Source organism: Triticum urartu, chromosome 3A, assembly GCF_056163025.1.
Source record: "Triticum urartu cultivar PI428250 chromosome 3A, HENAU_Tu73, whole genome shotgun sequence".
Lineage (NCBI taxonomy): Eukaryota > Viridiplantae > Streptophyta > Magnoliopsida > Poales > Poaceae > Triticum > Triticum urartu.
Genome location: NC_141875.1, coordinates 492189934 through 492203973, shown reverse-complemented (window position 1 = coordinate 492203973; position 14040 = coordinate 492189934).

Sequence of the window (14040 nt, the reverse complement as noted above, 5' to 3'; positions counted from 1 at the left end):
ATATTGCTTAGCATGATCATGTAGTTGATATAGTATTTGTGGCAAAGCCACCGTTCATAATTCTTTCATACATGTCACTCTTGGTTCATTGCATATCCCGGTACACCGCCGGAGGCATTCATATAGAGTCATCTTTGTTCTAGTATCGAGTTGTAATCATTGAGTTGTAAATAAATAGAAGTGTGATGATCATCATTATTAGAGCATTGTCCCAAGTGAGGAATAAAAAAAGAGAAAGGCCATAAAAAAGAGAAGGCCCCCCAAAAAAAGAAAGTCCATAAAAAAAGAAAAGGCCCCAAAAAATGAGATAAAAAGAGAGAAGGGACAATGTTACTATCCTTTTACCACACTTGTGCTTCAAGGTAGCACCATGATCTTCATAGTAGAGAGTCTCTCATGTTATCACTTTCATATACTAGTGGGAATTTTTCATAATAGAACTTGGCTTGTATATTCCAACAAAGGGCCTCCTCAAGTGCCCTAGGTCTTCGTGAGCAAGCAAGTTGGATGCACACCCACTAGTTTCTTTTGTTGAGCTTTCATACATTTATAGCTCTAGTGCATCCGTTGCATGGTCCTTGCATTAACATCAATCGGTGGGCATCTCCATAGCCCATTGATTAGCCTCGTTCATGTGAGACTTTCTCCTTTTTTGTCTTCTCCACATAACCCCCCTCATTATATTCTATTCCACCCATAGTGCTATGTCCATGGCTCGCGCTCATATATTGCGTGAAAGTTTATAGGTTTGATATTACTAAAGTATGAAACATTTGCTTGGCTTGTCATTGGGGTTGTGCATGATGATAGCATTCTTGTGTGACGAAAATGAAACATGACTAAACTATATGATTTTGTAGGGATGAACTTTCTTTGGCCATGTTATTTTGAGAAGACATAATTGCTTAGTTAGTATGCTTGAAGTATTATCATTTTTATCTCAATATGAACTTTTTTCTTGAATCTTTCAGATCTGAATATTCATACCACAATTAGGAAGAATTACATTAAAATTATGCCAAGTAGCACTCCGCATCAAAAATTCTGTTTTTATCATTTACCTACTCGAGGACGAGCAGGAATTAAGCTTGGGGATGCTTGATACGTCTCCAACGTATCTATAATTTTTGATTGCTCCATGCTATATTATCTACTATTTTGGACTGTATTGGGCTTTATTTTCCACTTTTATATTATTTTTGGGACTAACCTATTAACCGGAGGCCCAACCCAGAATTGTTGTTTTTTGCCTGTTTTAGGGTTTCGAAGAAAAGGAATATCAAACGGAGTCCAAACGGAATGAAACCATCAGGAATGTGATTTTCTCATTAGATAAGACCCAGGAGACTTGGACCCTCCATCAAGAAAGCCACGAGGCGGTCACGAGGGTGGAGGGCGCCCCCTAGGGCGTGCCCCCTTCCTCGTGGGCCCCTCGAAGCTCCACCGACGTACTTCTTCCTCCTATATATATCCATGTACCCCCAAAAGATCAGAATAGGAGTCAAAAAAAAAATTCCACCGCCACAACTTTCCGTATCAACGAGATCCCATCTTGGGGCCTGTTCTGGAGCTCCGTCGGAGGAGGCATCGATCATGGAGGGTGACGGTGTCCTGTACTAGGGGGTACTCACCCGTCGTCTCCCGATCTATTAGATTGGGCCGAGGCCCCCCATGGCCGTATACTCATGGGCCAGTTCGGACAGCTGCCGCATACAAGGAAGATTCCACAAAGACTTGGCGATCAAGACAAGGACTTCTCCCCACCGGCGTATTCGGCTAGGACTCTTGTTAACCTAGGTCTCTGGTGCATTATACAAACCAGGGCCAGGCTAGTCGATAGAAGAGACAACATACAGAACAACAATCATACCATAGGCTAGCTTCTAGGGTTTGGCCTCCTTGATCTCGTGGTAGATCTACTCTTGTACTACCCATATCATCAATATTAATCAAGCAGGACGTAGGGTTTTACCTCCATCAAGAGGGCCCGAACCTGGGTAAAACATCGTGTTCCTTGCCTCCTATTACCATCCGGCCTAGACACACAGTTCGGGACCCCCTACCTGAGATCCGCCGGTTTTGACACCAACATTGGTGCTTTCATTGAGAGTTCCTTCTGTGTGATCGACAAAAGGATCGATGGCTCGCCTGCAGATCAACTACGACTTCGGCGTCTTCGTCACCAGTTCGACTGGTCACCTTGGTTCGACCAAGAATTGCGCCCCGTGTTCGGATCACCATGTTCGGACGAGGGCCTTCATCAAACATCAACTCCGATCTCTATCAAGGTCGCGGAGAATTATCTATGGAGCTCGGGGGCTCAACGTCAACATTGCCCTCAAGCGACCGTGCTGTCTTTTTGGACAGCGAACTCGTATCTGCCGCCACCACCTCCTTGAGTATTGCTTTGACGATCGCTTTGGTGGAATTGTGCGGAATTGGGTGTATAACAACCCTGGAAAATTTCGTCGAGTTCCGATGGAAGAATCTCTGGCAATCCACGATATACCGGAGCCCTATCAAATCTGGATGGGAATTTGGATGAGTTTAGGTCGTGGTGTCCAGCTTCTAGCTCGGACGTCCTTTGGAAGATCCAACCGTTGATTGTCTGCAGAATTCCTATATCTACCACCTCTCAAAATTTCAGCTCGATCCGACCGTCCAAACTCCAAGAACCTTCCGATTAGTGCATCACTTTTCGGATCTATTTTCTGCGCAAAAACGAATCTGACCCGAGTTCATCTTATTTATGAACGGGATTTCGGACATCCCTTTTGAAGGAAGTTTTGTATGGGGTATTGTGTTTTGTTCCTGAACACACCCCACTAACTTTAGGATCTTTTGAACATGATCTTCAACATCATGCTGGTGTCAAACCAGTCCGGTAATATTACTCCACGGCTGCCGACTTGCGCTAGACACGTCGTCACTTTAGCCGAGCTCAACTTCTTCGGATCATCATCTCGGCAAGCCGAACAAGAGTCCGGCATCGTGAAGGATAAATCATCATCAACATCGCCGCCCCACGGATTACACGGAGCGAGCATACCGGCAGCGCCGCACGGTCGCTTCATCAAGCCAGCATCGACCAAGTCACGACCTGCATCGACAGGGCCACACTATTGCTTCTTCAAGCTGGTGTCCATCACGCCGACCTACTTCGACTCATCGGCTGACGTCGAGGCTTCGACATCTCGGCTGGACCGGGGGCTTCGCCAACTCTTCATCAACCTACTCCGGACGCTTCGGCGTCACTAGCCAACCAGCTCCATCACGTTAGCTGGGCCGAGGGCTTTGCCTCGGCGAGTCAACCTTTACCAGCATTGTCATGCCGTCGTTTTATTGCCCATCAGGCAATGGGTGTGCGGAGCGAGTCCCAATTTTGGGAATCACCTTCCTTCGGATTGCTACAACAAATAAACCAGGTCTATCAAATGGTGACCGCATTAACAACGGTCGCGTGGTGGTTCGATCAGTTTCCGTACATAGTCCGGCGAACGCCGCATCCGGAGCTCGGACCGACCTGTGAATTCAGGCTTTGCCACGCCTTTACCGCATCACGCCGACGCCCTGCGTGGACATTGACTTCGGCGCCAGGCCATATTTCTTTTATTATTCACTTTGCATAAATTATTTATTATGCAACAATTTTTTTTAATTATCATCATTACTATTATCTCCCGTTTGCACTATTTTTGTGCACAGGAAAATGATCCGGGGACTTAGGCGTCACTCTGCCGGTCTGCATCGACCGTGCTATGTCACCACTTCGGCGTGTCGAGCTCTCCGCTCCGCCACCTCGGGACCGGCTTGGGGGATGGAACCTTGCCCCGCATCGAGCTCGGACCGCGTCATCAATACCGAACATATTAACCAGCTAAGTCGCTTTCATGCTCAAAGCTTTAATTTCTAACTTGTGTTCGGCTCGACCAAGAATTATACTTTTTTGGAAAAAAGTTGCTTGTAAAAAATTTGCTTGTCCAAACTTTGTTTGTGACGCATAAATTCAAATACCCCGTTTACTTGGGGGCTTCCTTTATGAAGCTTTTCCTCTTGCATATGATTATACTTGTACGGCTTCGTTCCTTGTTCGTGTATTACGCCACAATATGCACCATATTGACTTAAGCGATTTGCAAGCTGGGTTGCCTCGCTCCTGTGTTTACCCCTACGTTCCCGATTGTTCGGCTAGGGAGTAAAAGGAGCACCTCTGCGATTGTCACGATCGGGTCACCCGAGCCGGACCTCAGACTGGGTGAAGCCGAAAGCTAGCGCTCTTATTGTTTTCAATGATGGTCGGCACACAACGGAACTCATGAGTACAAAAAATCTATTGCACAAGTCTCATAATAACAATGAGCACCGAAGAAAGGTATCGGTGGGGGTACTATTTTCTTCGAAGATGCTTCTTACACTTTGCAGTAATATAGCATAAGTTCCCTGAGCGCGCTTTGTCTATTACAACCTTATGGCCTGATTGCCTGGTTATTGGAAACACCGTCGATATTCTCGACAGATGGAGTACATAACACTTTTCGGTCCTTGACCGAAGAGGGAGAAGCCGACGGTTGCTTAAGACGCGTTTAAAGTTCAGTTGAACATAGATATGATATAAGTACTTCGGTACATGGAATCATTCTTTTACTCAAGTCACTTGGGGGATCTTAAGTTTATTTGAGCCGTTTTATAATAAGTGTTCTTCTTCTTAGTCGTTGCAAAGTTTTATTTATCACTCCTTTTTTCGACGCGAGTGTGCGGCCACTAGCCGGGGAGCCTAATTTCTCTCTCAAAGCCGCTAGAGTTTAGTTTGCTAAACTGGCCTAATGATAAGTACTCCGCCCTCGGGATAGGAGGTTGAAGCCATAGGCTGACCCGCTCAAAGTCTTGAGATAGGATGTATCATGTTAAAGCACGACAGAAGCACTTCTTTTTTCTAAGACCAATTTTCGGATTGGCACCGAACACTTGATCTTGTTCGGACGTCATGTTTTTACTGGCGTTTCTTGGTTTTCCAAGCTTTTTGGCACTTTTAAACTATTTGTGCTTTTCCAGCATTAGTCTCGCAGTGCAACGCCGGACACCTTTAGGGATTCGGCAAAAACATTCTCAGATATTGCTATATATGCATCGGTTTCGAATTGTGTCTTCGGCCAATAGTTGGGTTGCCCGGCTCCTGCACTTGCTTCCTACGTTCTGTTTTGTTCGGCTAGGCGTGTAAAGGGAGAACCACTGCGATTGTGCTTCCAGCTCACATGGTTAAGCACCTCAGTGGAGAAAGCCGAAAACTGACTGTCACAATAAGCGTAAACTGGTCAGCGATCCGATGACTATGTTAAATGACAGGCCGTTCATAACATTGGCCGAAGTGTTTATGGCTTGACCCCGACTGTCGCCAAACACTACCGGGGGCTATTAACTGGCCTCCCAAATTAAATCCTCGATATTTTGCTCTTACATTAGAGCTGAGGTTTAATGATCATGCTTAGCATGACAACCCAAAGAAAGGAACCGATAGCGGGACTATTTTCTTTGGAAGACATTTCTTCTGTTAAACAGTAATATAACTCTCTGCGTAGCTTTGTTTATAAAACCGTATGGCTAGATTGCCTTGTTTGTTGTAAATCTTTGCCCTCATAAAGGTTTTATAAAGTCGGACAAACACTCCTCGGCTATTGGCCGAGGAGGTGGAAGCCGATGGTCGGTTAACAAAGTTTTGTACAATGCGGATCTGAGCATTAATGACGTAAAGTACTTGGATACATAGAGTCATTACACATAATTTGTGATTTTACTATGGATATTGATCCTTAATTCGGCCACCCGTGCCGCATTAAGGCTCGGGGGCTACTGGGCTTCGGGCTTATTATTTACAAATATTAAAGGGGCACATCGATCCCCTGATCTAGTGTTGCCACCCGACCAGTGTCTCGGGGGCTACTGCATTGCTTGTCCAATGCAGAAAATTTTATGTGCAATATAGTTTCCGAGGAGATTTTGATCCTCAGGTTGGTCGGCCGCACCCAACCTGAGTCTCGAGGACTGAGCACGCCGCTTTTAGTGTCCCGAAGTATTCTGCCGAGCTTGGACTTGATCCTCAGGCCGATTTTCCAAATCAACCTGAGTCTCGGCGGCTACTAGGATCAGCGGTCTTACGTCATCCTTCAGGGGCATCTTGGGTTTTAGACTGATACACATATTGAGGGCTACTGGCTATATATCTCGGCAAAGAATAAATTGCACAAACAAAAAATATTCACAAAAATCGGCCCACATTCGGGGTGGTGCACCACCTCAGAAGCAGTCCGGCATAAAGCTCGGGCGCTAGTGGCTGGCTCCGTAGAGGGCATTTCCGGTGTTAAGCTCGGCTAAACTCCTTTAAACTTTTTTGAACCAAGGTGATATGACACCTCGGATATAGTCCGGCGTTGGAGCTCGGATACATAGTCCGGCGTTGGAGCTCGGATACATTCCGGCGTTAGAGCTGGGAAGCGGTCTAGCATTGGTGCTCGGCTGCAAAAGATACCTCGAATACAGTCCGGCATTAGAGCTCGTACGCAAGAGGACACTGCCTCCCGGGAACAACTTCAAACCCGAGGTGTGGCATAAAAATAATAAGGCATTGATAAAGGCCGGAAACTTAAATGGGCTCCTCGGATACCCGGCGTATAAACTCGTCGAATGCATTTCGGCGATCCTCAAGATCGAAGATGAGAAGATTTGTTGAACCAGTTTTCAAGACCGACGACCGAAGATGAAGAACAGTTCAGAAGAATCGAGGAGCGTCCCTAACTTGAAGACCGGTTCAGGGGGCTACTGACGGTGTCCTGGACTAGGGGGTACTCACCATGTCGTCTCCCGATCTATTAGATTGGGCCGAGGCCCCCCATGGCTATATACTCATGGGCCAGTTCGGACAGCTGCCGCATACAAGGAAGATTCCACAAAGACTTGGCGATCAAGACAAGGACTTCTCCCCACCGGCGTATTCGGCTAGGACTCTTGTTAACCTAGTCCTCTGGTGCATTATATAAACCAGGGCCAGGCTAGTCGATAGAAGATTCAACATACAGAACAACAATCATACCATAGGCTAGCTTCTAGGGTTTAGCCTCCTTGATCTCGTGGTAGATCTACTCTTATACTACCCATATCATCAATATTAATCAAGCAGGACGTAGGGTTTTACCTCCATCAAGAGGTCCCGAACAAGGGTAAAACATCGTGTTCCTTGCCTCCTGTTACCATCCGGCCTAGACACACAGTTCGGGACCCCCTACCCGAGATCCGTCGGTTTTGACACCGAAAGAGGGCTTCTACATCATCATCCAAGCCCCTCGGATGAAGGGTGAGTAGTTTACTTCACACCTACGGGTCCATAGCTAGTAGCTAGATGGCTTCCACCGGCGTATTCGGCTAGTAGCTAGTAGCCCCTCGGATGAAGGGTGTGTTTGTTGAGACCGATGAATTGTGGGTTTATGATCTAGTCTATCTATGAATAATATTTGAATCTTCTCTGAATTTTTTTATGTATGATTGGTTATCTTTGCAAGTCTCTTTGAATTATCAGTTTGGTTTGGCCTACTAGATTGGTTGTTCTTGCCATGGGAGAAGTGCTTAGCTTTGGGTTCGATCTTGCGGTGTCCTTTCCCAGTGACAGAAGGGGCAGCAAGGCACGTATTGTATCATTAACATCGAGGATAAAAAGATGGGGCTTTTTATCATATTGCATGAAACTATCCCTCTACATCATGTCATTTTGCTTAAGGCGTTACTCTGTTTTTAACTTAATACTCTAGATGCATGCTGGATAGCAGTCGATGAGTGGAGTAATAGTAGTAGATGCAGAATCGTTTCAGTCTACTTGTCTCGGACGTGATGCCTATATACATGATCATACATAGATATTCTCATCACTATGCTCAATTCTGCCAATTGCTCAAGAGTAATTTGTTCACCCACCGTAGAATTTGCTCTTGAGAGAAGCCACTAGTGAAACCTATGGCCCCCAGGTCTCTTTATCATCATATCAATCTCCATCACTTTATTATTGCTTTGCTTTCACTTTGCTTTTACTTTTTACTTTGCATCTCTATACCAAAAATAGCAGAAATATTATTTATCATCTCTATCAGATCTCACTTTTGTAAGTGACCGTGAAGGGATTGACAACCCCTAAGCGCGTTGGTTGCGTTGAGCTATTGTTTTTGTGTAGGTGCGAGGGACTCGAGCGTAGCCTCCTACTGGATTGATACCTTGGTCCTCAAAACTGAGGGAAATACTTACGCTACTTTGCTGCATCATCCCTTCCTCTTTGGGGAAATCCAACGCAGTGCTCAAGAGGTAGCAGTACCCACCATCACGGGGCTGTCAGCTGCAAACGGCCATGCCACGTGGCTTCTATTTGTCGGTTGATTCCTACAGGGCTCTCAGTATACTGTGCATAAGACACTTTTATGTTTGCCGAGTATGTATCCGGCGGGGCTCGACAAAGCTTCCCACGTGTTGTGTCCCGTGATCCATTGTCGCCGCCACCACCACCACGCTGTCGTGCTGGTTCTGATCTCATCTACCACTTCTCCCTCGCTTGTTAGAATCAGTAAGGAGAAGACGTTACCGAGCCAAACATGTGCTAGACTTAGAGGTGCCGCATGTGCGGTGCCTGGATCGGATTGAATCGCGATGCCAGTGCAACTACGTCAACCACGATCTTTAGATCGTAAACGCTTTCGGTCTATAAGGGTACGTAGACACACACACACACACTCCCCTCTCATTGCTAGCTAGCGTCTCCATAGATAGATCTTTGGGTGTTTCGTGGGAAAATTTGTTTTAGATGCACCATTCCCCGTCAAAGATCCTGGAGAAAACCTTGTCTACGACCGGTGGCCGGAGTCGGTGATGGTGACACCCTTAGCGGTTTCCTTCTTGGAGGCAACATCGAGGTGAAGTTCCCACCTCCTTCCACTACCTCTAGGGGAAACCCATGATCAGTCGATCGGATGATGGTGGCACTCAGGTGTCGTTCCTCCCGTGAGGACGTCATTCTTGGAGGTGTGCGACGCCACCTGTCGCACGTCGTCGTAGTGACGGCCCTTCCCACCCTGCGCACGAATCTTCGAGGCCTGCCCGATCTGCTCCTCCTGCCCGAGGGCCTCCTCCACCCCCGGCCACTTCTCCGCGCGGGCAGCGCTGGGTTCTAGTGCCCGCTCTGCTGGCGCCGTGGATGCATACTCCGAAATCGGAGGCATGTGCCGCCCGCCACGAGAGGCAGAGGGCAAGGGAGATGGGGGGCTGGTCCGACGCGTCTGCGCAGTCCGACCACGCTGCCACGTGATGCCGGTGCCCGTCAAGGACGATCGTCTCCTCGAGCGGGTGTGTTTTCAGTACTTACCGAGGCAAAGATGAAGGCCCGACGGTTTCAGAGGATCAAGGTCAAGCAGCTTCGGCTCGGCATTGAGCAATTTGAGCGGGAGGCGACAGAGGCAGCGACAGAGGCGACGAGGGTGGCCAACCTCAAGCACAAGCAAGAGAGCGTCGTCCGGCGCTTGTAAGGCTACATCATCACCTCCAATTGCTCCTCCGACGACGGATCTGACGGCTCTGACGTGGACCCACCTCCTGTTGGGGACTCCTACAGCTGCTGAGGGAGTCCTGGAATAGGGGGTCTCCGGACAGCTGGACTATATCCTTTGGACGGACTGTTGGACTATGAAGATACGAGATTGAAGACTTCGTCCCGTGTCCGGATCGGACTCTACTTGGCGTGGAAGGCAAGCTAGGCAATACGGATATGTATATCTCCTCCTTTGTAACCGACCTTGTGTAACCCTAGCCCTCTTTGGTGTCTATATAAACCGGAGGGTTTTAGTCCGTAGGACAACATACAATCATACCATAGGCTAGCTTCTAGGGTTTAGCCTCTCCGATCTCGTGGTAGATCAACTCTTGCACTACTCATATTATCAAGAATAATCAAGGAGGACGTAGGGTTTTACCTCCATCAAGAGGGCCCGAACCTGGGTAAAACATCGTGTCCCCTGCCTCCTGTTACCATCCGCCTTAGACGCACAGTTCGGGACCCCCTACCCGAAATCCGCCGGTTTTGACACTGACATTGGTGCTTTCATTGAGTGTTCCTCTGTGTCGTCATCATTAGGCTTGATGGCTCCTTCGATCATGGATAGCGATGCATTCCAGGGTGAGACTTTTCTCCCCGGACAGATCTTTGTATTCGGCGGCTTCACACTGTGGGCCAACTCGCTTGGCCATCTGGAGCAGATCGAGAGTTACGACCCTGGCCACCAGGTTAGGTTTGGAAGCTTAAACTACCCGACCGATATCCGCGGAGACTTGATCTTCGACAGATTCGAGCCCCTTCCTAGTGCGCCACACGATCACGATGAGCATGATTTAGCTCTGCCATCGGATAGTGTTCAGGAGATCACGGTGACAACCGCTCCGACCCTCAATTCGGAGCCAGTTGCGCCATCCATGGACGGGTGGATAGACCTTGTCACGGAGGCCGTATCCTCAGCGGCGATCGAGCCGAGGATCGACCTTACCCTTCATGAGAGCCGTGACGCCGAATTGTCGGACTCTTCCCCGGCCACGGACTCCGAACCGCCTGCGCCCGTGCCTATCGAATATGACTGGGCGCTGAGGGAGTCCTGGATTAGGGGGTGTCCGGATGGCCGGACTATACCTTCAGCCGGACTCCTGGACTATGAAGATACAAGATTGAAGACTTCGTCTCCTGTCCGGGAGGGACTTTCCTTGGCGTGGAAGGCAAGCTTGGCGATACTGATATGCAAATCTCCTACCATTGTAACCGACTCTATGTAATCCTAACCCTATCCGGTGTCTATATAAACCGGAGGGTTTTAGTCCGTAGGACAACATACACAACAACAATCATACCATAGGCTAGCTTCTAGGGTTTAGCCTCTCTGATCTCGTGGTTGATCTACTCTTGTACTACCCATATCATCGATATTAATCAAGCAGGATGTAGGGTTTTACCTCCATTGAGAGGGCCCGAACCTGGGTAAAACTTCGTGTCCCTTGCCTCCTGTTACCATCCGTCCTAGACGCACAGTTCGGGACCCCTTACCTGAGATCCGCCGGTTTTGACACCGACATTGGTGCTTTCATTGAGAGTTCCTCTGTGTCGTCGCTGTCAGGCTTGATGGCTCCTACGATCATCAATGGCGATGCAGTCCAGGGTGAGACCTTCCTCCCCGGACAGATCTACATCTTCGGCGGCTTCACACTGCGGGCCAATTCACTTGGCCGTCTGGAGCAGATCAAAAGCTATGCCCCTGGCCGTCAGGTTAGATTTGGAAGTTTAAACTATACGGCTGACATCCGCGGGGACTTGATCCTCGACGGATTCGAGCCACTGCCGAGCGCGCCGCACTGTCTCGACGAGCATGATCTAGCTCTGCCGCCGAACAGCGCCCTGGAGGCCGCACCCGCATCAGCTTCGACCCTTAATTCGGAGCCAACTGCGCCGATCGAGGATGGGCGGTTGGACGCCACCTCGGGGGCTGCGATCCCAACGGCGATTGAGCCGAACACCAGCCCCGTACTCTGCGGGACTCGTGACTCCAAGGAGCCGGACTCCTCTCCAGACTCCGAACCCTCCGCGCCCCTGCCGATCGAATCCGATTGGGCGCCGATCATGGAGTTTACTGCCGCGGACATCTTTCAGCACTCTCCTTTCGGTGATATCCTGAAGACACTGAAGTCTCTCTCTTTATCAGGAGAGCCCTGGCTGGACTACGGTCAGCAAGGTTGGGGTACGGACGATGAAGAAATTCAAAGCCCACCCACCACCCACTATCTAGCCACTGTCGACGACTTAACCGACATGCTCGACTTCGACTCCGAAGACATCGATGGTATGGACACTGAGATGATGAAGAACCAGCGCCTACTAGGCCCTGGAAAGCCACCTCGTCATATGACATATACATGGTGGACACCCCAAAAGAAGGAGATGGCGATGGAACAGCGGAGGATGACCCCTCCAAGAAACAACCTAAGCGCCGGCGTCAGCGGCGCCGCTCAAAATCCCGCCAAAACAAAAACGGTGATTCCATCACGGGAGATAATAATACTCTGGAAAGTGCCAAAGAAAACCCCCTCCAGCAAGATTTAGCACAGGAGGATGGACAAACCAGCCCTCATGAGAGAGCGGCAGACAGAGAGGTCGAGGACGATAATTATATGCCTCCCTCCGAAGACGAGGCAAGCCTCGACGACGAGGAATTCGTCGTGCCAGAGGATCCCGTCGAGCAAGAGCATTTTCAACGGAGGCTTATGGCCACGGCAAGAAGCCTCAAGAAAAAAAACAGCAATAGCTTAGAGCTGATCAAGATTTGCTAGTCGACAGATGGACTGAAGTCCTTGCGGCCAAGAGCATAAACTCGAACGCCCCTCCAAGAGCTACCCAAAGCGCAGGTTGCTACCCCGATTAGAGGAGGAAGCACTTGATCCGGCTGACCGGCCACCTCGTGGCCGTGACAGAGAGGCCTCTCGGCCCTCCACTCAAGCCACACCCCGTGCCAAGGGACGGGAATGTGCACCGGACTTACGAGATATGTTGGAGGACAAGGCAAGGCAAACAAGACCGATCTATGGATCGCGGGGGCGCCCCATGGCTCGAGACGGTAACCATCACGCCGGCCACAAATTCGGCAGGGCCGAACACAGTAGACAAAGCTCATTGGAGCTACATCATGATATAGCTCAGTACAGAGGCGCCGCACACCCACTATGCTTCACAGACGAAATAATGGATCATCAAATCCCCGAGGGTTTCAAACCCGTAAACATCGAATCATATGATGGCACAACAGATCCTGAGGTATCAATCGAGGATTATCTCCTTCATATCCACATGACCCGCGGCGATGATTTCCACGCCATCAAATACCTCCCACTCAAGCTTAAAGGACCAGCTCGGCATTGGCTTAACAGCTTGCCAACAGGATCAATCAGTTGTTGGGAGGACCTGGAAGCCGCATTCCTCGACAATTTCTAGGGCACTTATGTGCGACCCCCAGACGCCGATGACCTAAGTCACGTAATTCAGCAGCCAGAGGAATCGGCCAGGCAATTCTGGACACGGTTCCTAACAAAGAAAAAAAATCAAATAGTCGATTGTCCGGACGCTGAGGCCCTAGCAGCCTTCAAGCACAATATCCGTGACGAGTGGCTGGCCCGGCACCTTGGACAGGAAAAGCCGAAATCTATGGCAGCACTTACGACACTCATGACCCGCTTTTGCGCGGGAGAAGACAGCTGGCTTGCTCGTAGCAACAACATGACCAAGAACCCTGGTAATTCGGACACCAGGGACAGTAGTGGCAGGTCGCGTCGTAACAAGCAGAAGCGCCGCATTAACGGTGACAATGCTGAGGATATGGCAGTTAATGCCGGATTCAGAGGCTCTAAATCCGGTCAGCGGAAAAATCCATTCAAAAGGAATCCTAGGGGCCCGTCCAGTTTGGACCGAATACTCCACCGCTTGTGCCAGATACATGGCACCCCCGAAAAGCCGGCCAATCACACCAACAGGGATTGTTGGGTGTTCAAGCAGGCAGGCAAGTTAAACGCCGAAAATGAAGACAAGGGGCTGCATAGAAATGACGACGAGGAGCCCCGGCCACCGAACAACAGTGGACAGAAGGGTTTTCCCCCACAAGTGCAGACGGTGAACATGATATACGCAACCCACATCCCCAAAAGGGAGCGGAAGCGCACGTTAAAGGATGTATGCGCGGTAGAGCCAGTCGCCCCAAAGTTCAACCCATGGTCCTCCTGCCCGATCACCTTTGATCGAAGGGACCATCCCACTAGCATCCGTCATGGCGGATTCGCCGCATTGGTTCTAGACCCAATTATTGACGGATTTCATCTCACTAGAGTCCTTATGGATGGCGGCAGCAGCCTGAATCTGCTTTACCAGGATACAGTGTGGAAAATGGGCATAGATCCCTCGAGGATTAAGCCCGCCAAAACGACCTTTAAAGGCAT